The sequence below is a fragment of the Sciurus carolinensis genome, chromosome 10, assembly GCF_902686445.1.
Source record: "Sciurus carolinensis chromosome 10, mSciCar1.2, whole genome shotgun sequence".
Lineage (NCBI taxonomy): Eukaryota > Metazoa > Chordata > Mammalia > Rodentia > Sciuridae > Sciurus > Sciurus carolinensis.
In genome coordinates, this window is record NC_062222.1 from 35436978 (window position 1) to 35464007 (window position 27030).

The window sequence follows — 27030 nt, forward strand, 5'->3', positions numbered from 1 at the left end:
ACAATGATCAAGTGGGTTTTATCCCAGAGATGCAAGGTTGGTTCAACATCTGGAAATCAATAAATGTAATTCACCATATCAATAGACTTAAAGTCAAGAATCACATGATTATTTAGATAGATGCAGAAAAAGCATTTGATAAAATACAGCACCCATTCATGCTCAAAACACTAGAAAAAAATAGGGGTATTACGAACATTCCTTAACATTGTAAAGGCTATTCTATGCTAAACCCATGGCCAATATCATTCTAAATGCTGAAAGCTAAAAGTAGTTCTCCTAAAAACTGGATCAAGGCAGGGATGCCCTCTTTCACCACTTCTATTCAACATTGTCCTCGAAACTCTAGTCAGAGCAATTAGGCAGACCAAAGAAATTAAAGGAATATGAACAGGAAAAAAAGAACTCAAACTATCCCTATTGCTGATGACATGATTATATATCTAGAGGAACCAGGAAATTCCACCAGAAAACTTCTAGAACTCATAAGTGAATTCAGTAAAGTATCAGGATATAAGATCAATGCTCATAAATCTAATCATTTTTATTCATAAGTGATGAATTCTCAGAAAGAGAATTTAGAAAAACTACCCCATTCACAATAGCCTTGAAAAAAGTAAAATACTTGAGAATCAATCTCACAAAAGAGGTGAAAGACCTCTACAATGAGAACTACAGAACACTAAAGAAAGATATTAAAGAAAACCTTAGAAGATGGAAAGATCTCCCATGTTCTTGGATAGGCAGAATTAATATTGTCAAAATGACCATACTACCAAAAGTGCTATACAGATTCAATGCAATTTCAATTAAAATCCCAATGATGTACCTTACAGAAATAGAGCAAGCAATTGTCGGGGTACCGCGGACCCCCAGCCCTTCGGCGTGGCCAAGATGGCGCCTGGCAAGGTGCCAAGGAAGTGCTGAGAACAAAACCAGGTACCTCCAGCAGACTAATTCTCTGTGCAACAAGTGGCGTTATTTGAGGAAGTTAATGTGATTGGCCATGGGTCCTCGTGGACACTGCATGCTTGCTATATGCACACAATTATGCTCCATTACTGTCCATGCTTTCCCCTCGTGATCTATAAGCTAATTGGTTGTTGTATGTAATGTAAGGCCCTTGCAAGAGCGGCCGGGGCGGCCAGCCAGAAGCAGAAAATAAAGAACTTACTCCGATCCGGTTTCGTGTCTCTCTGTGGGCGGGGAGCGCGATAGCAATCATGAAATTCATCTGGAAGAATAAAAAACCCAGAATAGCTAAAGCAATCCTTAGCAGGAAGAGTGAAGCAAGGGGTATCGCAATACCAGAACTTCAACTATACTACAAAGCAATAGTAACAAAAACGGCATGGTATTGGCACCAAAATAGACAGGTAGATCAATGGTACAGAAAAGAGGACACAGAGACAAACCCAAATAAATACAGTGTTCTCATACTAGACAAAGGTGCCAAAAACATGCAATGGAGAAAAGACAGCCTGTTCAACAAATGGTGCTGGGAAAACTGGAAATCCATATGCAGCAGAATGAAATTAAACCCCTATCTCTAACACTGCACAAAACTCTGTTGATGTTCTGAGATGGGTTTGCTGAGGGTGAGGACGACGATGCCTACCCTTACCCAGAGCGCTTACCCAAGCATCGGAGATCGAGCTCAGAAGGCATGGATCTAATTTTATTTAGGGTTGCACAGGACATATATAGACACATTATCCAATCAGGTTAACATGCTTGTTAAATTATAACAGAGTCAGTCTATAGGTGAACTACATGTCGAGGGTCCAGGTAGTGTAAACAAACCAAGTATGCCTAAGCAATTCTGCCCAGCAACAGGTCTGGACAAAGGACGAGGGGAAATGGCAAGCTCCAGAACACAGCATGAGGCAAAGCAGCGCAGGCAAGCTCACATCACAGCTTTCTGTGATGCAAGTCAGAATGAGGCCTACCCTCAGCTCAAACTCAGCCTCAGCAACAGCAAAAACCTTCATTCCATGGCTAGTCTTTACCATTACCTCAGTTTCTCTGTTCAGACTGTTTGGCTTACTTAGACCATGGTGTCAGCGACTGCTGTCAGATAAGCTTGAGGAATGTTCCCTACAAAACTCAACTCAAAATGGATTAAGGACCTCGGAATCAGACCAGAGACCCTGCACCTTATAGAAGAAAAAGTAGATCCAAATCTTCAACATGTCGGCTTAGGATCAGACTTCCTTAACAGGACTCCCAAAGCACAAGAATTAAAAGCAAGAATCAATAAGTGGGATAGATTCAAACTAAATAGCTTTCTCTCAGCAAAGGAAACTATCAGCAATGTGAAGAGAGAGCCTACAGAGTGGGAGAAAATCTTTGCCACTCATACTTCACATAGAGCACTAATTTCCAGAATCTATAAAAAACTCAAAAAACATTACACCAAGAATACAAATAATCCAATCAACAAATGGGCTAAGGAAATGAACAGACACTTCACAGAAGAGATGTACGAGCAATCAACAGATATATGAAAAAATGTTCAAATCTCTAGCAATAAGATAAATGGATATCAAACCACCCTAAGATTCCATCTCACCCCATTAGAATGGTGAATATCAAGAATACAAGCAACAACAGGTGTTGGTGAGAATGTGGGAAGAAAGGTACACTCATACATTGCTGGTGGGGCTGCACATTAGTGCAACCACTCTGGAAAGCAGTGTGGAGATTACTTAGAAAACTTGGAATGGAACCACCATTTGACCCCAGCTATCCACTCCTTGGCCTATACCCAAAGTACTTAAAATCAGCATACTACAGTGATGCAGCCACATCAGTGTTTCATAGCTGCTCAATTCACAATAGCCAGATTGTGGAACCAACCTAGATGTCCTTCAATTGATGAATGGATAAAGAAACTGTGGTGTATGTATATAATGGAATATTACTCAGCCATAAAGAAGAATAAAATTATGGCATTTGCAGGCAATGGATGAAACTGGAGAATATCATGCTAGTGAGATAAGCCAATCTCAAAAAACCAAAGGACGAATGATCTTGCTGATAAGCAACGATGATACATAATGGGGGATGGGAGGGAGGCAAGAATGGAGGAAAAGAGGACTTTATAGAGGGAAAAGAGGGTGGGAGGGGTGTAAATAACAGAATGAATCAAATATCATTAACCTATGTAAGTGTGTGATTACACAAATGGTACACCTCTACTTCATGTATAAACAGAGAAACAAGTTGTACCCCATTTGTTTACAATAAAAAAGAAAGAAAAAGAAAGCACATTCTCTAAATCTAATTTTATCTCAATGGTTTTTCCCAAAATTTTATTTCCCATTTTTAGAAGCACATTTAAAAGCAAATGATCAAACATCATACTGAAGTCTCAATTACTTGAAAAACTAAAAGTAAATGAAAATTCCATTGGAAAAGAATAGCATTTCACATAATTAATATGTAAGATAGCCTTGTAGCTATTTTGAAACAGAGCTTAATGATCTAAACTTAAAAAGTTAATGTAGACAATTCCAGATACACATTTGCTTGACCTACGAATTATGTGCTCAGTGAATTGTTCCATTTGAAGAATGCTTCACATGTAAATTCCCCTCAGCACTTGAAAAAAAATGTAACAATTGTTAGTCAGTATAAAAGGACATATTTTTTAACATCTTTATATTTTAGCTTACTGTTTGCCATCAAATTCCAAATATAAAAACAAATAGTTTGGTAGATTTCAGGTATATTTTGTTCTTATTATTCTTGTTTAAAATTTATACATGGCTCTTTAAAAATTTATAATAAAAGTAGTGTTTTGGGGGGGCAGATATTGGGGATTGAAATCAAGGGCACTCAACCACTGAACCACATCCCCAGCCCTATTTGTATTTTATTAAGAGACAGGGTCTCACTGAGTTTTCAGTGCCTTGCCATTGCTGAAGCTGGCTTTGAAATCTCCATCTCCTGCCTCAGCCTCCTAAGCTGCTGGAATTACATGTCTGTGCCAAAAGTTGTATTATTATTGAATATTTTCACAACAGAAAAATGTAAAATTCAAAATATTTAATTGCAGCATGCATTAATGTTTATGATTAATATTTTGAGTATATTCAGACTGCTTCTGTAAAACTATTTAAATAAAATCTTTAATAATACACATATTGTTTTGCTATTTTTTCACTTAGCAAAATTTTGAGCATTAATATATTTCGTATTAATATTTTAACAAGACTATATTTTAAAGGTTGTAAAGAATTGCATTCAATGAATGAATATATGCATTCATGCACATTCTATGATTGGATAAATTTGGTCTTAATTATTCATTTTCATGTTAAAGGTGATGTTATATTAAAGAAAAATCTATCTATTAGTCTTTATGTTATAATCCTGGATCTGAAAACTTTGGCCACATTTTTAATGTATTTAATAACTTTCATAGAATTTTGGTAGCAATTCATATTGCCATAAAAATAAGTAAGATTATTCATTGTCCTTACATCTTGCATGACCTTTCTAGGAAAAATTGGAGACTGTTATTTCATTTAAAAAAATAAAGATTATACAGATAATGCTCTTCTTTGTAATTCTCCTTGTCATGTGCACTTTTATTTGTGAGAGGTCTCATGCTATTTTTTAATTTTTAATTTTTTTTTTTTTGGTGTTTGACTTTTTCATTAATAATTTACAAGATAGGCTTGTGTATATCTATCGATGGGTCTTATCATGTATATTTTAAAATTGTTGTAGTTAGAGAATTTTGGACATTACTAGTATCTATATTGTCAAATGAGGCAATTCCTTTTTTCTTTTTTTTTTTCGCCTTTTCACTTAATGCTACAAATGTTTCCCGGGTTGAATTTCTCCTGGTTAGGGTCATTTGTAAGTGAATTTATCTAGCAGCTTCCGTGATAATAAGATAGAAGGATATATATTCTATTTCCCTGAACATGTGTTTCTGTTCTTATTATCTACCCTATGCTTTTGCTAGTATATTCACCATTGCTACTTTAATCATTGCTTATTTCACACATTGAAACCCATTAAGTCCCCAGTTTACAATTCTTCAAATTTTTCAATAAAGTTGATACAGGTACATTAAGATAGGTTGGAAATTATGATCTAGAATTTATATACATATTATATTAATATGAAATAACATTATTGCTATATAATTATATTATGTATAACAATATTACAATATATATTTAACAATATACATATTATTTTGTTTTATTTTTTCATTTATATTACATATATACCTATGTAATGGAATTATATTGCATGTCATATAATTATATTATATTATATATGAAGTTTCTTTAGGTATTCCACATCTGGGATGGTGACAAGGTGAGAACATTCAGAGTTTGTAAATGTTTCAGGGAAAGTTATTCCTACACTGCTGATAGGATATACAAATTTAGAACCTACAGGAGAGTAATTTAGGAAAATATCTTGTAACCATTTCCAGGAAATGCTATCAGAACATTTGAGGTGATGTAGAAGTGACATTTTGATGTTTTCATAAGAAATTAGTATTCTGTTTCATAACAGAAGAATAGAAGGAAGGCTAAAGGAGCTCAGACAAAAGTCTCATCTCACATTACAATGTCTCATAACCTTTTATATCCCTTCAACATTGCCTTTAGCCCAAATTCAGAGATATTTACCATCAGACACTTTATAATCTATTCATTTCTATTTGCAGAGATAAACTCTCTTCCATTGAGACTAAAATTTTCCAGATGACTCTGAATTTTATTTATAATTTGGCACTATAAGCATGATAATAAACACTAGATTTTCTTCCAATACCCTAACCTAATTAAGTATATTTCATATAGATTATCTAAGTAATGTGAAGGTGAACATTTCTAAGATAGTTAATTTCTGCATGATTATGGAAACTTCAGTCACAGTGGTACAGAACTAGGAAAAAAATACATATTCATGAAAACAACCATGATTCCTGAACTTTGCAGCATAAAGGTCATATAAAATCCATATAGTATATTTAGGGGAAAATTTAAATATGTATCAAAAGTCCAGTTAAAATACATAATCATTTAACTTGAAATTTCACTTTGATAAAGTTAGTTGAAATAAACAACTTTTTGAACAATTTAACTACAATGCTGTAGTTGTATTACTTATATAATAGTTAAAAGTTAACACACACACCTATAATATCAGTGGCTTGGGAGACTGAAGAGACTGAGGCAGAAGAATCCAGAGTTCAAAGTCAACCTCAGCAAAAGTGAAGTGCTAAGCAACTCAGTGAGACCTGTCTCTAAATAAAATACAAAATAGTGCTGAGGATGTGGTTCAGTGGTCAATTGCCCCTGAGTTCTATCCCAGTACCAAAACAACAACAAAAAAAGGTTTAAAACCATTTAAATGTTTAAATAAAGGGTCTATGAAGTGTGACAGTGCTAAAATACAATGTTTTGCAATTACTAAAAATGAACATACAAATATCAATGCTTGCTATTTATATTTTCAGAGGAAAATGTCTACAAAACAGTATTCAGAGTAAGAACTATTTGGGATAAAGGGGTAAAACAAGTATATAAATATGCATAGAAGAAAGATAAAGTAAGTTTTGAAAAATCACCACTGGCTATGACCAGTAAGTTTTTAAGGTCTTCTTTGTGCTTATATGTAGTTTATATTTTTTAAATAAATGTGAATTGTTACATTATAGAAAAAAGAAAGAAACTGAACCATTAAAAATAGATGGAGCTGATGGAGAGGGTGGTGGATCAGAGGAAGGGTGCCCTCTCCAGCAATTCCTTAGCTCGAGATTTAAAGGGTAGAAAGACGACCTAGTCATGTGGGTGTTTAAGGGAATTCACTGAAATTTAACATTGGACAGAAAAATAATCATAGAGTCACAAATGTCAGAAGCTTCCATCATATGTAAGAAATAATCGTTAGAGATGCACCAGCCTGACTGGTGGTGGTGGCAGCTGAGGCTGCTGCCCATCACTGAGTGAAGGAGGAGCACAGGCAGAGAGAGAGAGAGAAAAGTCCAGTGAACAGCATTATCTTGGGAGAACCTGAGGAATAGAGAGGGATGCTGATCTTAACGGACCCAGAGATGGTAGGAGGAGTTGTTGAATGAAAAGCATTTAAAATCATTCAAATGAGGGGTGTAGAGTCTGCTGAAAATCAGAGTTGCTACAGTGGAACCATTTGGAGCAGCAAGCAGAGGCTAGAAATTGGAAACTCATGAAGAAGTTTCTAGCCTGATCCAGCAGTCACCTATTGCAGAGACCAAAGAGTACCTGGACCAGCGTGATTGTGATTCAAACAGCACAGAGAAGACTGTGCCTAGGGCAGTACAGGCTGAGGGTACCAGAAGAGAGTGCCCCTTGTTGCTGTCTTCCTATAGAGCACTGGGAAGAGACCAGCAACTGTTCTGACAAGAGAATCTGCATGCCAGCTCTAATCCTGGGTAATTCATATTCATAGTACTGGATTATACAAAGCCTGTAAAGGTTCAGCCTCCTCATCCTAACAGTGGAATATGCAGGAGGCTCCTGAGACCCAGATGTCCAGGAGAGATCAGCATCTCCCCAGCAACAGGGGCTGTGGATCAAATCTCAAAGATCCGATGACAGGAGTTCCAAAGGTCAGTCAGGAACTTGAACACCAGTTACTTGACTTTCCAGCTTTCTACCACCCAATGGTTTGCAATTATTACAAATGAACACATGGGAGTACAATCCTTGTCAGCAATCCCCAGTCTATTGTGGGAGATGGGAAGCTGAGAACTACGACAACCAGCCTCTACTCCTTACTGTAATGGTCAGCAGTTAGGTGAACACAGAGACTCGGGCTTAACACCACTCAGTCCTTGATCCAAGGTTTACAGGTCCCCAAAATAAATACAAAAAATGGCACAGCAACATAAACAATGAACTTCTAATCTTGCTAGCCATTTTGACCACCTCAGTAGAAATAAACCCTTTATTGCTCATTAAGAATTTTTTCCTATTCCCATTTTTCTTTTTTTAATTTAAATTTTATTTTAAAATTTTATTTTATTCTTTAACATTTATTTATTTATTTATGTTTTTACATTTATTTTCCATTCTGCATAACTGTATACATACATGTATGTTTTCAGTGCATGAATAGATTTGAATATATACACATATGTATGTATTTGAATATATATTTGTATAATTTTCTTTCATTTTAATTGCTGTCTTCTTTACCCATCTATTATTTAAACTTGGTTTGACTTGGGTGAGGTAAAATGTTATGTGGATTTGGTTTATTTTGATTTTATATTTATTTAATCATACCTTTGCTTTTATTCTTATTACACCTTCCTCACTCTCTTCCCCACTAAAAGCCAAATTTTCTTGTTTCTTCTTCCTCTCATTCTTTATTACATTTAGTTATTTTTTTAACTCCTCCATCTTTATAACCATCATCTGCTACATATCTCCTGCATTTCCTCTGTTCACTTTTCAAATATTTCAACATTCTCTTGCTTCCTAACATATAATCTCTTTGCTTAAGAAACTATAATTCCACTATCTGACAGAATTCTACAATTTACATAAATTCTACCCCATTTATGTTGTTGTGATCATTAATACAGTGGATGACATAGCAGAGCCTTGTTGTTCAAAGTCGAATTGAGTCTTGGTTGTTTATTTTGGTTGTGATGTTAATGATGAGACCACCATTCCTTAGCAGGTGGTAAGGTGGTAAAAATAGATACCAGTCATTTATTTTTAAAAATACATATTGTTGCTAATTTTATTGCTATTTCTTGTTCTTCCTTTCACTTAGAGGAGCTGGGATGTGATCTGGACACTTCAAATTCACAGAGTAGAGACCTTGCTGTTTAGTAACACTCGCAACTCAGCTAAGTAACAGTTAACACTAAACACAACTTACTCCACTGAGCCTCAACAATACTTAACCAGAATAGGAAACACAAAAGTCCCAAACCAAAAAAGAGGTCTGAATTAAGAACAACTAGATTGGGGACCTTAGATCTCATCTCATCCCTAGGTACCTTACTTATACAGCAAAGAGAGAAATAGAGAAAGAGAAAGAGAAATCACCCCTAAGAGGAAAAATATATAAATGCACATCAAGATCATAGGTACAAGAGAGAAAGGGAAAGCCATCTTAATTGATGTGAAAGTCCAAAACCTCTGAAATCCTGAGGTAACAGGCAAGCAAATCTCCCAAAATTCAACATTCCCCAAGAAAGGAACTCTGAGACACGGAAATGAATTTCCATGTCTAAATTATTTAAAGATAAAGATTTATCTTTATCTGATTTCAGAGATAAAGACAATAAAAACCTGATTACTAAAACAGCTAACAAACTAAAAGAAGATCTAAGGAATGAAGTAAGAGAGAAATATAGGAAAGAATATCTAAGGAATGATGTAAGAGAAAATACAGAAAGTGAAAGACCATTTTAATAAAGAAATACTGATATTGAAATGAAACAATCAGAACTGAAAAATTAAAGACACAAGAAACCAAAGTAAAAATTCACTTGAAAGAATCTAAAGAATAGATTGTGAGCCAGGCACAGTGGCATATGCCTGTAACCCCAGTGACTTGGGAGGCTGAGGCAGGAGGATTGTGAGTTCAAAGCCAGCCTCAGCAACACAGTGAGGCTCAAAGCAACTTAGCAATACCTGTCTCTAATAAAATACATCTTTAAAAAAAGGGCTGGGGATGTGTGCCACTGGGTTCAATCCCCAGCACAAAAAGAAAAAGAAAATAATAGACTGTGTAGATTGTGTAGAACATAGAATTTAAGAATTCAAGACAGAACTTCAGGCCTTGAAGGCAGGATATATGAACTTGAATACTCAGTATTCAATGAAGGAAACATTTAAAAAATATAAACGATGATCAGAATATACAAGTACTAAGGGACAACATCTAGAAAACAAACCTGAGTCTTTGGGATAGATGAAAACATGGAGATGCAGAAGAAAGGCATACAGAAGCCCAAATAGACAAGATCAAAAAAGAACCTGTCCTAGACACATCACAATCAAAATTTCTAAAATAGAAAATAAAGTATGAATATTAAAATCTGAGAGAGAAAAATGTCAGGTCATGTTTGAGATAAACCAATAATGCTCACTTCTGACCAGTTAACCCTGACCCTAAAATCAATTCATATCACATTCCATGCTCTAAAAGAAAGCAATTAACAACCAAGATTGCTATATCCAGCAAAGCTTATCTTTCAGAATCTACATAGAAATAAAACCTTTCCCTGATAAGGATAACTAAAAGCCAGAATTACAAAGAATATTTAAAAATATATTGCAAATAAAAGAACTCAAAAGTAAACCTGCTAGCTCCCAAATATATAAAATTGGGTTGGGCATGGTGACACAAGCCTGTAGTCCCAGCAGATTGGGAGGCTGAGGCAGAAGGATGGAGAGTTCAAAACCAGCCTCAGCAATTTAGCAAGACCCTAAGAAACTCAGCAAAACTATGTCTCTAAATAAAATATAAAAAAGGGCTGGGGATATGGTTCAGTGTTTAAGCACCCCTGAGTTCAATTCCTGGTACCAAAAACACACACACACACAAACAAAATATATAAAAGAACAACTAACTAAGTGAAAATCAAAACTTAATGAAACATAGCAAACAAACTAAAATGCAGGGAAAAAACCATAATAACATAATAAAATAAATAACATAATAAAAACCATACATAATAACACTGAATGTAAATATTCTCAACTCCCCAATTAAAAACATAGATTTCAGATGAATTAAAAAACAAGATCCAATTGTATGCTACTTATAGGAGACTCATTTCATAAACAAAGACACTTATGAACTGAAAGAAAAAGATGAAAAAAATACTCCATGCAAATGTAGTCTGAAAATAAGCAGAAGTAGCTATTTTCATATCTGATAAAGAAGATTTTAAGGAAAAGTTAATCAGAAGAGAACTTCAGGAGCTGTGAATGAATTAACGTGTCTTTGAATTGCCCAGAGACATAGGCTGACGCCTTCCTTGTTAATTTCTCAGTGCACAGGTGCCCAGAAGTCTGTCCATTTGTTTGGTGATGCCCTATTCAAAGGGAAATTCCCTGGTTGCCATGGAGTATATCAGTTCATGACCTAAGGTTCAGGTCTCAGCTGCCTGGAGCTGAATTGAGAGCACAAGCCTATGACTGTAATTAGGCTGTTCAAACTTTTGACCTTAGTTCTGTTTTTAAAGTAACTTTCTCACAATGTATCCCTTTGAAGTGAAAACCTTTATAATAAACTTGCAGAGTCTGCTGTGGTCAGTCTCCAACCTACCAGGAGACAGGTTGAACCACCGGGCTGCTATTTCTATTTTTGTGTATTCTTTCCAAGAGCCTCACAGCTCAGTTCGGGGAAACTGAGTAAATGTTCTCACTGGTAGCGACAAGAGACAAAGAAGGACACAACATACTAGTAAAGTGAACAATCCAATTGGTAGATATAACAATAGTAAATATTTATGCCTCATGTGTCAATGAACCTAATTACGTTTAAAAAAGTACTTCTTGACATTAAATCCCAGATGGAACCTAGTGTAATAATATGGAGTGGTATCATCAGTAGACAGGTCATCAAAACATGAAATCAATAACAATATTTCCTGCCTAAATAATACTATAAGTCAAAGGACCATTCTAACATCTGCAGACAATTTCACCCAAAAGCAGTTTAATTCACTTTCTTCTCATGAAGTCATGAAACTTTTTTCAAAATAGATCACATAGTACATCACAGTGTAAGTCTTGGCAATACCAAAAATGTGCATATCCTGGTGCATCCTATTTCATAATGGAATGAAACTAGAAATCAATAGCAGGAAAAATTATACTAATCACATAAACACATGGAGATTGATAAAGACCCTTTGAGGAATGGCTCAAATAATAAATGTAAGAAGAAATTTTAAAAATTCTTAGAAACACATATGAATTTGATTTGATTTTGATACAGCAAATCAAAATCTGAGACAGTGTGAAGGCAGTTCTAAGAGGAAAGTTGTCAGGAGCGGTTGAAGTATGAGACATGAAAGTTAGTTTCTCGGTGTTGGGTTATTCACTGCACACAATCACACACTTACTTGATCAAACTCTAGACTTAACCTAATTCTAGTCTCACACCACATCCTAGTGCTCACCATGTGGTGTCTTAAGGCCGGCTTCACTGGGACTCAATCAGACCCGGAGGGCATGTGGAGGATTCACCACAGCGAGGAGCGGAGGCTGGCCTCCGTCTTCTCCAGCGTCTCCTCCTGCTCTCGGCTCATTTCATCCAGAGTCTCAGCTCTCTGGTGTCCTCAGCTCTCTCACTTTCATGCAGCCCTTGTCTCAGCTCTCCACCGTCCCATTCCCTGCTCTCTGGCCTGTCTCCTTCTAGTTCTTCTTGTGTCTGTCGTGGCTTGATAAGGTGGATGGCACTGGGGACGTCATGTGTGGTTGTTCTAAACTGTCTCTAATTGGTTACACCTCTTTTGGGGGGTCTTTCATTGGTTACACCCTTTTTTTTGGGTTATATCATTGAATTTTTGCACAGTCACACATAACACTGCATTATTCATACAATATTCCACATAGTAAAGTATAGCAAAGCAAAGTAAAGCAAGGTATGGCACTCATAACAAAAATTTATGGCATTGAGTTCCATTGAAGAACTCAAATAAAAAAGCTAAGGCTCCACCTCAAAGCCTTAGAATAGAAAGAACAAACTCATTCCAAAATCACAAACTTATTCCAAAAGAGATAGAAAAAACTCATTCCAAAATCAAAACACAGGAAATACTTAAGATCTAAGACAAAAATTAATAAAATTGAGAATTAAAATAATACAGTGGATCAATTAAGCAAATATTTGGTTGTTTGAAATTATAAACAAGGTTGTTAACCATTTGCCAAACTATTATATGTTAGAGAAAGGAGACTCAAATTAACAAAATTAGAGATAAAAAAGGAAATAGCACGGAAACATCTGATATCCAATGGATTATTAGAAATCCTTTTGAATATTTCTATTCACACTGGAAAATCTAGAATATCTTGACAAACTTCTAGACACATATGACATGCCCAAATTGCACTTAGGAAGATTAGAAAACCTAAACAGATTAATATCAAATACTGAAATTGAAACAGCAATGAAAAACCTTCTAAGAAAGAAAAGCCCATGATGATGAATACTATGTGAGTTCTATTAGACCTTTAAAGAATGCCAGTCTTACTTAAATTATTCCATGAAAGTGAAAGGTAGTAAATCTACCAAATACACTATGAATTCATATAATCATGATAACAAAATCAGACAAATAGACATCAAGAAAAGAAAGTTGCCGACCAATATCCTCGATGAACATAGATGTGGACGTCCTTAGTAAAGTATTAGCGGACTGTATTCCAAAGCACGTCAAGAAGATAACACACCACGATCACGTGGATTTCATTCCAAGCATATGAGGTTGGTTCAACATGTGCAAATAAAAAAATGTAATTCACAACTTAAATAGAATCAAGGACAAGAATCCTATGATTATTATAACGGATGCAGAAAAGGCCTTTTACAAAATCCAGCCTTCACTCATGTTAAAAATGCTGGAGAAACTAGGGATAGAAAGCACTTACACCCACACTATAAAGGTTATATGTGACAAACCCAAAGTCAACAGCATAGTGAATGGAGGAAAACTGGAAGCACTGCACTTAAAATCAATAACAAGAAAAGGATAGCCGCTCTCACTTTGTGGGTAACTGACGCAGGCCTGGATATAAAGTAAACTGAGGACACTCTCTGTAAGAACAGGTGCCCAGGAGAGTGAGAGTTCTCCTCCCATTTCCACCAGCTGGGTTTCAGGAAAACAGCACCATTTACTCCTTCCTTTTGGAACGTAAAGGACTTTCCCTGGGACCTAATCACGTTCTTTTTGAAGTGTAACTGCCCCTGTGAAGCTCAGGACTCAAGGCTAGAGATACAGAGGACCTTGTAAGTCAGCTTCCCTTATCCCAGTCTGCTTTGGTAAACACACTTCCCACTCTAAGACCCTTATACAAAATCATATATTGTTTTTTTGATAATTTGTGTCCAATTATGTACCGTTTTAGACTAGAAAATCTATGATATTAGATAACCTATAAATGTCATGGAAAATTGGTCAGAGCTACTCAGAATTTTGGAGTGTTAATCTCCTCTGGGCCCACCAGTATAAAATAAAGTCTGGTTTCCCCCATTCTTTGAGTGCCATTTGCCACTTCTTGTGTGACTACCACAACATCACCACTCCTATTCGATGTAGTTCTGAAACTCTAGACAGAGCAATCAGGCAAGAAGTCAAATAATCTCTCTTTTCTGATGACATGATCATATATCTAGAAGACCCAAACAATTTACCAGAAGATTTCTAGAATAGATAAATAAATTCAGTAAAGTAGCAGGATAAGTGATCATTTATAAGTTAATAGCTTTCCTATACTCCAATAGTGATACTGCTGAGAAAGTAATCAGGATGCAAATCACATTCACAATAACCTCAAAAAAACCAAAAACAAAACAACATGAACAGCCCCTACAAAAACTTGGAAAGTAATCTATCCAAGGAGGTAAAAGACCTCTATAGCAAAAATTAAAGAACACTGAAGAAAGAAACTGAAGAGGACATTAGAAGTTGGAAATGATGCCCATATTCTTGGATAGGCAGAAGTAATATCAAAATAGCCATACTATCAAAAACATTACAGATATTCCATGCAATTCCCACTAAAAAGATAATCATATTTTTGTAGAAATAGAAAAAGTAGTTCTTAAATTCATTTGGAAGAATAAAATACCCAGAATAGTCAAAGCAATCTTGAACAAGAGGAATGATGCTGGAAGAACCACAATACCTAATCTCAAACTATACTGCAGATTTATAGTTACAGAAAACAGCATCAAAATAGATATGAAGACCAACGGAATAGAACATAAGAGACAGAGACAAACCCACATAGTTAAAATCATCTGGTATTTGACAAAGTTGCCAAAAATATCTGGTGGAGAAAAGATATACTTTTTAATGAATGGTGTTGGGAAAACTGGATATCCGGATGTAGGAAAATGAAACTAGACTCTTATATCTCACCCTGCATAAAAGTCAAATCAAAATGGATCAAAGACTTAGGAATTAGATCAAAATTTTGCAACTATTATAAGAAATCATATACTGGTGCAGGCACCCACATTTTAACAATACCCTGAATGCTGAGATATACAGCAAGAATTAATAAATGGGATGACTTCAAATTAGAAAAGCTTCTACACAGTAAAGGAAATGATAAAGAATGTAAAGAGAGCCTATAGTATGGGAAAAACAATCATTGCCAGCTATTTCTCTGATGGAGGATTAATAACTACAATATATAAATGACTAAAAAAGCTTAACATACTCACCAAACAAATAAAAACAAAATAGTGCAATCAAAACCTGGGCAAAAAACTGACAGACATTTCTCAAAAGGAAAAGCACAAACTGGGTCATCAAATATATGTAGAAAAGTTCAACATCCTTATCAGAGAAATGCAAATCAAAAACACACTGAGATTTTGTGTCATTCCAGTCAGAATGGCAATTATCAAACAGACAAATAAGTCTTAATACTGACAAGGATGTGGGAGAAAAGTTACACTCATACATCATTGGTTGGACTGAAAATTAGCACAACCACCCTGGAAAGCAGTATTTCTCAAAATTCTAGAAACAAAACCACCATATGACCCAGTTATCCCACTCCTTGTTATTTACCCAAAAGAACTAAAATCAGCATATTACAATGATACAAGCACATTAATGTTTATAGCAGTACATCTTACAATAAGCAAAATATGAAATCGACTCTAATGCCTATCAATAGATGAAAGAATTAGGAAAATATTATATACATATATATATATACACACACACACACACACACACACAAAGGAGATTTACTCAATCATACAATGACTGAAATTATGGCATTTGCCAGTGAATAAATGGAAGTGGAGATCATCATGCTAAGAGAAATAAGCCACTCAGAAAATCAAGCATCAATTGTTTTCCCTCATATTCAGAAGTTAGAGCAAAATAAGATGAAAAAGGAGGAGATTGCTCACATGTCATAAAGATAGAGGGAAGTTCAGTGGAATAGGAGATTGAAAGGGAGAAGGATGGTTGAGAAAGGGGAGGAAACACAGAATGAATTTGACAAAATTACACTATGTGTATGTGTAAAATATACCACAGTGAATTCCACCTTTATGTATATTAAGATCTGATTAAAAAAATTAAAAGGCAGATTTTCTATAACCCTTTCAGTTGCTGAATCATCTAACCATGTTTATATTTGTTTGTGTGCACATATACCAAAGTCAAAATTTGAACCTATGTCTTTTTTCCTATTTTTATACTTTCCTCTGCAGAGAAATAATTTTTACAAAGTTTGATCTAGTTTACGTATCACTACCCTACATATCACATATTATTTGATTTAGTATATATTTATTTAGATGCTGAAAATATTGCCAGTAATCAGTCATGTGCCCATACATACTACATTTTACCCATAAAGTCAAACAGAATAAAATGACCCTCAGAACAGTGCACTGTAGTTTTGTTTGCTTCTCATGATATAATATCTACCCTTGGTAAACATAAATACAATCAAACAATATAGAAAAGCAAAATTCTGCTAGATTCCACTGTATTACTATGGTTTAAAACTTCTGTTGAGAAAGATCTATCAGTAAAAAAGAGTGCTGAGCCTTGAAGTCAATGCCAGCAGAGTCCATCTTTAGCTCAGTTTCTAAGACGCCCCAAAATTACTAAAACAGAATGAAACATTAAAAGAACTTTTAAAAAAATCTATAGGCATGGGAATTACTTTTGCTGAGAAAGTTTTACTGGTTCTCAATCAATACTCTCTGATATTGGCCTTTATTTTTTCTGTTCAGGCCTCTGAATTAAATTTTCTGAAGCAGTTCAGTGAAAGATGGGTACATAAATTATTTTTCAGGTACAATTTATAAAATATGTGGCATGCCAGCTTAATTATTTTATACAGTATACCCATGGGTCATCCTTCCATTGTGGCCCTTCCAGGAACTTCACCAATAGTCACCTATGAATTGATACTTTTAAATTGCAAGTTCTGTGAAGACCTTTTTTATTTTTATTTTGAGATAGCATCTTGCTAAATTGCAGAGACAAGCCTCAAACTTGCCATTTCTCTAAATTGGCCTCCTGATTATGGGGATTAAAGCATATGAGATTGCATTGGCTCTGGGAAGACTCCACTTGGATAAATTCAAACATCATTATAATGTTGATTCTTACCACCCAAGTCATGGTCTGGATCTATATATACACATATATATTGAAATGAAAAGAAGGGAGAATAACAAATATAAACAAAATGAAAAATAGATGCAAAGATAGAACTAAGGTTGTTTTTTAGTTTTACTTAGAACTGATAACTACTTCAATTGATTTTTTTAAAGGAATTGAAAATTATTATTTCATATATAACCTAGCTAAAATCTGTAATAACTCTGAGAAAACTATAGATTTTATTATCTCACCAGGGTGTTAAATTACATTTGTTCAATTAATATGGTGTGAAAGTGGAAATTAAATACTCAGTGGTCTAAAACATTTCAGGTAAATTGCCACTTGTTGGTTTATGAAAACACTAAAGTTCAGAATGTAGGCATGGAAATTTCTTGATGACCTTTCAACGCAACACAGTATTTTCTTCTTACCCATATATTTTCTCTATTAGATGCATCTCACCTTTTTCTCTCTCCCTTTCTTTTATCTTTGTTCCCTTTCTCTCTAGGCTCCCCTTAACATTTCAGATTTGCACAACATGTGTGTCTTTGTGTGTAAATATGTATTTGTGTGCCTTGATCCTTGAAGAACCAGGCGATGGTCACACTGCCCTCCTTTACACAAACAAAAGCCTATGTTCAAATTTTGACCCCTCAAAAACTTGACTAATAATAACTCCAAGACTGGCATTTTGTGCATGCTGTTAACCGAAGTCTTACTGGTAGTATAGTAAGTTAGCATATTTTGTATTCTATATGTTTTATATAGGAAGAAAAATTTTGAGAAGCAGGAAAGATCACTTTTTATGGTGTTACTTAATTTACTAGTGAGAGAAACTGCTCACACAAAATGATTAGTGTCATAGGAACTTTTAAGTAGATTCGGCAATATCTGAGCTCACTGTAAGGGCAACAGGAAGTGGTTATACAATTACTGTGGTAAGTACAGGATGTTCTCCAGTTAATTGTTACAGTTACAAATTAATTACTGCATCTTTGTTCACATTTCTCTTAACTGCAAATGATGCTGTATACCATCTGTGTTAGTGTATATAAATTTTGATAAAATTTTACTTTTTATAACAGATTTCTATGTACTTTATGGCATTAGATGACAAAATAGACTATTATCTTTATTTTGTGCACTCATGATATACATTTTAAGTGTTTTGATATTTCTAGACTCTGCAGTATATTTGTAAGTTCAGATGGATGCAAATAAAAAAAAAAAACATATGTAATCTGCTCAGTTGCTCAGTTCAAACCCATGTGGTTCAAGGGTCAATTGTGTGTGAATACGTGTGTGTATTGTGTGTGTATGAGTATATGTGTGTATAGATGTATGTATTCTACCCTTTAAAACCTACAGAAAACCCCCAACCAGATGATATTTGAATTATTTAATACGATATTGAAATATCTAATATCTAATATGTAACCTCCTTTAGAGTTTCTTTAGAATGTCTGAAGAGAAATTGAAAGTGTTTTGGAAAAACATGTCAATAGTCATTTGTTAATATTACTAAAATCCAATATAATCATCATTGTAAAGGTACATAATTCATGGAGGTCTGAAAATCATGTCATTTTTATTTTTATCTTTTCCTGCTTTTTTATGTTTTAATGAAAAATTAAAATTAATATTCATATTTTAATGAAAATAAGTTACTTCTTTGTCCTGAATGAGCTGACCTGAAAGTAGTTACTTAGAACATGCAGGGCCAAAATGTGTCTGTGATACTCTCATGAACCAGCAAAATTATGCATGTTTATTTTCTGTTGTTGTTGCCATTTTCTAACATGTTTTAGAAAGAGAAAAATAACATTTAGAAACCTTATATATTATTTTTAAAACTATATCTAACACCTATATTAAACATCAAGATGTATAATCCTAAATACTTCCAATGTACTAGTTAAATATTTTGATTTATTTTATACCAATTTATGTGTCATTTTAAAATGATCATATCTTACTTGACTGTCAACACATGAAATTCCTAATTACCATCTCTTCCTTGAAGCATGTCTCAATGTTCTGGTCTCTTTCCCAATTCCTATAAAGTTACAGGAATACAGTCACAAGAACCCACACTGATGATTTCATTTAATTTTAATCACCTCCAAAAGTCCTACTACTAAATATCATAGTTGAATTAAGTTTCTACTCTCTTAAATATCCCACCACCTCAACAATGTCATACTGAAGGCCAAACCTCCATCACATGAACCCTTTGGGGACAAACGACATCCAAATCACAGCAGACTGCAAAATCAAATACAAGTTACATGCATCCAAGGTACAAATAGTGGAACATGGCTACAATAGACATTCCTAAACATAAGCCAAAAGAAAGAGATCACCAGTACCACGCCAGACTAAAACACAAGAAGGAAGACTTTAAATTTATGAGCTCCAAGACTGGCATTTTGTGCGTGCTGTGGTGAATCTCTAGGGTCTTATGAGTTCCTACGCCCACACCTTTGCTGGTCAAGACATTGAGGTCTCTTCTCATGGTGTAGCTTTGCATCCTGCCAATTGTTTTGCTGTACTGGGGTCCCTATGATGGCAGAGCCACTCCTGTCTGCACTAGCACTTGCGCCCTTGAAGATTCTTCAGGTAGCTCCAGCCCTATGGCAGGCCTCTGGTTGTATTCTGAAGCTTTCCTTAGGAATGTCATTAGAAGATATTATGATCCCATAACTCTCCTATTCCGTACACCAGCAGAATCAGTACCCATGGACTTCACCAAAATTTATGACTTGTACCCTCTGGAGTGGTGGCATGGGCCACGCTTGGGATCATTTTGAACCACTACTGGAGTGCCCCAAAATAATTCATTAAAATAAAGAGACAAATTCAAATATAGTCATGGGAAAAAACCTATGGAGAGTCTCACATTGGTGTTTTTCCAAACCATTTTGCCCTTCTAGGATTCTGGGCCTGTGATGGAAGACCCACCTCATGACTTTCAGAGATGTCCTTCATTCCTTTCTCCCATTGACTTTACCATTAGCATCTGGCAACCTTTGTGATAATTTCTTTAGTTAGCAGTCACTTGGTCACACACCATTTTCTTCTTCTGAATGTATTTTTTCACAAGGTGGCAAATTCCACCCCCCAACTTTTTATCATTCTGTTTCCATTGGTCCCCAAGAGTGACTACAAATCTTACTGAAGTCAATGAATAATAACCACAAAGTAACCTAAATGCTTGGTTGTTTAAATATATCTGTAACCAAACATTCTCTTTCATTGTTCTTAATTTCACACTTCCACCCAAATATTAGGGCATGGACATAATGTAGTCATGTCTTTGCAACAGTGTGACAAGATTGGATGTTTTTTGTTTTTGCTCTTTTTGTTTTGTTCTTTGGGTACTTTTTTTCCCCCAAATTCCAGTAGAATATCCTTTTTTTTTTTTTTTTTTCAATCAGCATTCTGGTCTTAAAACTTATTCCAGTCAATTTGCTTTCAGAGCAAAAGAATCATCTGCTGTTTATGAATTCTAGGCTTTTTCTACTCTGTTCCTTCAAACTTCAAGCTCTGACCTGTTACCCAGTTCCAAAACCACTTCCACATTTTCAAGTATTGCAGGGCAATTGTTTCTCTTTCAGTACCGTATGAGTCCTATTTGTGTTGCTATAACACAATGTCCAATACCTTATAACTTATGAAGTATGTAAGTCTACTTTGTATTTTATTTTGGTGATGAATGGTCCAAACAGTATGGTGCTAAACCCCTAGCAAGTGTCTGCTTGTGCCACAACACGGTACAGAAGTAGAAATTAAAATGACTCAGTGCTTAAGGGCCAAGTATATAAAGTGACCTCACTTTATAAAAAAAAAAAACAAAAAAAAAACAAACTGCTCTTATGTGAACTAATTGCTATGGTTTAGATCTGAGAATCTGAGGTGACCCTCAAAAACTCATGTGTGAGACAATGCATGATGAAATCATCAGACTGTGAGAGTTTTAATCAGTGCGTTAATCCACTGAAATGGATTAACAAGGCCATAACTGCAGGCAGGTAGGGAATGGACTGGAGGAGGTGGGTCACTGGGGAATTGCCTTGGGGTTTTATATTTTGTCCCCCATGAGCAGGGCTTTCGATACTTCCTAATTACCATGCTTCTTTCTTCCTCCATACCCTTCCACCATGATGTTCTGCTTCACCTCAGGCCAAGAGCTCTGGAATTGGCCCTCTATAGGGTGAGACCTCTGAAACCGTTGCGTCCCAATTAAGCTCCTCCTTGTGTTGCTTTTGTCAGGTCTTTTTGAAAAAGCAAACTGAAACACTGATTCTACAGGATCAGCATTACTCGGTTTTAAGGGTAATGCTCCCAATCTAATTACCTTTCATTAAGCCTCATTTCTTAAATATTCTGCCACATCCAGATCACCACACAGGGGATCGAGCTTATAGTACTGGAAACTTTAGGAGATACAGTCAAATCATATTCAAACCACAGTATGATAATACTAAATTTATATTATTGGTATGTTAATCCTTTGTAAGCACATACATTTCCACACTAATTTGAAAGGAATTCTATATAAACAGAAAGGACCATAGCACAAAAAATTAATGTTATGGAAGTTAGATAATTTTGTTCACGTATACATTCTATTCTGTATAAATTTCCAAACTCTTTATTTGATGTCATTTTATCAATCTTTTCCAGAAGAATTTCAATTAACTTTTTCACTGTAATTCTATTTAATACCTTCTTTAAAAATTAGCTTTATTAGGATACAATTCATATATCACTCAATTTGCCTTTTTAAAGTGTGTAATCAATAGTTTCTAGTTTGTTTAGAGTTGTTCAGCTATCACCACAATCAATTTTAGAACATTCTCAACCCCTACAAAAGTCCTCCATAAGCAATCATTCTGCATTTCTTTCTCCCTAGATCTCCTTGCTCACCCTACCTCCCAGTGGCCTCAGAGAACCAGTTATCTACTTGCTGTCTTCATGTATGTGCTTATCATGGAATAAAAAAATAATTCTCCCTATTTTTTGTTCTGACCATAGTTTTGAAGTTTGCAAAATTTGTAATGATTCCTATTTTCCTTGCTTGTGTAAATAATGTGTTTATCTATTTCTTTATTACTCTTTGTAGAAGTTTATTGATATCATTAAAGCTTCTGAACAAGTAACATTAGGCTTTTAATTTTTTTTGTCTTTTTTTTATTTCATGTATGCTCATTTGTATTTTTATTATCTATTCTTACTACCTTTCTTGATTTGGATCTGTTGTTATTTATATATAATTTTAGATGAACACTAACATCATTAGTTTTAACATCTTTTCCAAGGACATTCATCAGTGGCTAGGAATTTGCTGCATTCAAATATTACACAAATATTGACAGGCGATATGCTTTTTTTAAAAATTTCTTTTCAATTTATTTTTAGTGTAAACAAAAGGGATACATGTTGTTTCTGTTGTACAAGAAGAAAAGGCATATCATTTGTGTAATCATACATCTACACAAGGTAATGGTGTTTTATTCATTCTGTTATTTTTTCCTTCCACCCCACCCCTCCCACCACCCTTTACCCTCTATACAGTCCCACCTTCCTCCATTCTTGCCCCCCTCCCACTCCCCATTATGTGTCATCATCCACTTATTAGCAAGGTCATTCATCCTTTGGTTTTTTGGGACTGGCTTATCTCACTTAGCATGATATTCTCCAATTTCATCCATTTGCCTGCAAATGCCATAATTTTGTTATTCTTTATAACTGAGTAATACTCCATTGTATATATATACCACAGTTTCTTTATCCATTCATTCATTGAAGGGAATCTAGGTTGGTTCCACAATCTGGCTATTGTGAATTGAGCAGCTATGAACATTGATGTGGCTGTATCTCTGTAGTATGCTGATTTTAAGTCCTTTGGGTATAGGCAAAGGAGTGGGAGAGCTGGGTCAAATGGTGGTTCCATTCCAAGCTTTCTAAGGAATCTCCATACTGCTTTCCAGAGTGGTTGCACTAATTTGCAACCCCACCAGCAATGTATGAGTGTACCTTTTTCCCCACATCCTCTTCAACACCTATTGTTGCTTGTGTTCTTGATAATCACCATTCTAATTGGGGTGAGATGGAATCTTAGGGTAGTTTTGATCTGCATTTCTCTTATTACTAGAGATGTTGAACATTTTTTCATATATCTGTTGATTGCTCGTACATCTTCTTCTGTGAAGTGTCTGTTCATTTCCTTAGCCCATTTGTTGATTGGATTATTTGTATTCTTGGTGTAGAGTTTTTTGAGTTCTTTATAGATTCTGGAAATTAGTGCTCTATGTGAAGTATGAGTGGCAAAGATTTTCTCCCACTCTGTAGGCTCTCTCTTCACATTACTGATAGTTTCCTTTGCTGAGAGAAAGCTTTTTAGTTTGAATCTATCCCAATTATTGATTCTTGCTTTTATTTCTTGTGCTATGGGAGTCCTGTTAAGGAAGTCTGATCCTAAACAAACATATTGAAGATTTGGACCTACTTTTTCTTCTATAAGATGAAGGGTCTCTGGTCTGATTCCGAGGTCCTTGATCCATTTTGAGTTAAGTTTTGTACAGGGAAAGAGATTGGAGTTTAGTTTCATTTCCAGTTTTCCCAGCATCATTTGTTGAAGAGGCTATCTTTTCTCCATTGCATATTTTTGGCCCCTTTGTCTAGTATGAGAAAATTGTATTTATTTGGGTTTGTGTCCATGTCCTCTATTTTGTACCATTGATCTACCTGTCTATTTTGGTACCAATACCATGCCAATTTTGTTACTATTGCTTTGTAGTATAGTTGAAGTTCTGGTATTATGAAACACCCTGCTTCACTCTTCTTGCTAAGGATTGCTTTAGCTATTCTGGGTTTTTTATTCTTCCAGATGAATTTCATGATTGCTTGCTCTATTTCTGTAAGGTACATCATTGGGACTTTAATTGGAATTCCATTGAATCTGTATAGCACTTTTGGTAGTATAGCCATTTTGACAATATTAATTCTTCCTATCCAAGAACATAGGAGATCTTTCCATCTTCTAAGGTCTTCCTCAATTTCTTTCTTCAACGTTTTGCAGTTTTCATCTTAGAGATCTTTTACCTCTCTGGTTAGATTGATTCCCACGTATTTTATTTATTTATTTATTTTTTTTGAGGCTATTGCAAATGGAGTTGTTTTCCTCACTTCCCTTTTAGATGTTTCATCACTTGCTTATACAAAAGCTTTAGATTTATGCATGTTGATTTTATAGCCTGCTATTTTGCTGAATTCATTGATAAGGTCTAGAAGTTTTCTGGAGGAGGTTTTTGGATCCTCTAAATATAGAATCATGTCATCAGCAAATAGTGACAGCTTGAGTTCCTCTTTTCCTATTCATATCCCTTTAATTTCTTTAGTCTGCCTAATTGCTCTGGCTAGTGTTTCGAGGACAATGTTGAATAGAAGTGGTGAAAGAGGATATCCCTGTTTTTTTTCCCATTTTTAAAGGGAATGGTTTCAGTTTTTCTCCATTAAGAATGATGTTGGCCATGGGCTTAGCATAAATAGCCTTTACCATGTTCAGGTATATTCCTACTATCCCTATTTTTTCTAGTGTTTTGAGCATGAAGGGGTGTTGTATTTTGTCGAATGCTTTTTCTTCATCAATTGAAATAACCATATGATTCTTACCCTTAAGTTTATTGACATGATGGATTATGTTTATTGATTTATGGGTGTTAATCCATCCTTGTATTCCAGGGATGAACCCCACTTGGTTGTGGTGCACAATTTTCTTAATATGTTTTTGGATTTGGTTTGCCAATATTTTGTTAAGGATCTTTGCATCTATATTCATCGAGGATGTTGGTCTCAAATTTTCTTTCCTTGATGTGTCTTTTCCTGGTTTGGGTATGAGGGTGATATTAGCTTCATAAAATGAGTTTGGTAGGGTACCTCCTTTTCTATTTCCTGGAAAACTTTGAGAAGTATTGGAATGAGTTCTTCTTTGAAGGTCTTGTAGAACTCGACTGAGAATCCGTCTGGTCCTGGACTTTTCTTGGATGATAGATTTTTAATGGCTTCTTCTATTTCATTGCTTGATACTGATCTGTTTAAATTGTGTATGTCCTTCTGGTTCAGCTTGGGAGGAGCACGTGTTTGTAGAAATTCGTCAATGTCTTCGGTAGTTTCTATTGTGTTGGAATACAGATTTTCAAAGTAGCTTCTCATTATGTTCTGTATCTCAGTGGTGTCTGTTGTAATATTTCCTTTTTCATCAAGAATTTTAGTAATTTTAGTTTTCTCTCTTCTTCTCTTTGTTAGTGTAGCTAAGGGTTTGTCTATTTTGTTTGCTTTTTCAAAGAACCAACTTTTTGTTTTGTCAATTTTTTTGAATTGTTTCTTTTGTTTCAATTTCATTGATTTCAGCTCAGATTTTATTTATTTCCTATCTTCTACTACTTTTACTTTTATTCTGTTCTTCTTTTTCTAGGACTTTGAGCTATAATGTTAGGTCATTTAATTGTTGACTTTTCATTCTTTTCTTGAATGTGCTCCATGCAATGAACTTTCCTCTTAGTACTGCTTTCATAGTGTCCCAGAGATTTTGATATGTTGTATCATCGTTTTCATTGACCTCTAAGAATTTTTTTTATCTCCTCCCTGATGTTTTCTGTCATGCATGTTTCATTCAATAGCTTATTATTTAGTCTCAAAGTGTTGGAGTAATTTCTCTTTTTTATTTTGTCATTGATTTCTACTCTCAGTCCATTATGATCTGATAGAACCCAAGGCAGTATCTCTATTTTTTTTGCATTTCCTAAGGGCTGCTTTGTGGCATAACATATGGTTTATTTTCGAGAAGGTTCCACGTGCTGCTGAGAAGAAAGTGAAGTTGCTCGTTGATGGATGGAATATTCTATCTATGTCTATTAAGTCTAGGTTATTGATTGTGTTATTGAGTTCTATGGTTTCTTTGTTTGGTTTTTAATTGGAAGATCTATCTAGTGGTGTCGGCAGTGTGTTAAAGTCACCCAGAATTATTGTGTTGTGTTCTATGTGATTCCTGAAATTGAGAAGAATTTGTTTGATGTACAGGGATGCACCATTGTTTGGGGCATAAATATTTACTATCTTTATGTCTTCCTGATTTATGGTTCCCTTAAGTAGTATGAAATGTCCTTCTCTATCCTTCTGACTAACGTTGGTTTGAAGTCCACTTTATCTGATATAAGGATGGAAACCCCTGCTTTTTTACTGAGTCCATGTGCGTGGTAGGTTTTTTCCCATCCTTTCACTTTTAGTCTGTGGATGTCTTTTTCTATGAGATGAATCTCTTGCAGGCAGCATATTGTTGGGTCTTTCTTTTTAATCCATTCTGCCAGTTTATGTCTTTTGATTGATGAGTTTAGGCCATTAACATTCATGGTAATTATTGAGATATGATTTGTATTCCCAGTCATTTGGGCTTATTTTTGGTTTTTAACTTGGCTTGGTTTCTCCTTTGAGTGCATTTTTCTCTAAGGTAGTTCCTCCCTTTGCTGACCTACATTGTTGTTTTTTCATTTCCTCCTCATGGAATATTTTGTTGAAAACATTCTGTAGTGCAGGCTTTCTATTTGTAAATTCTTTTAACTTTTGTTTATCATGGAAGGATTTTATTTCATCTTCAAATCTGGAGGTTA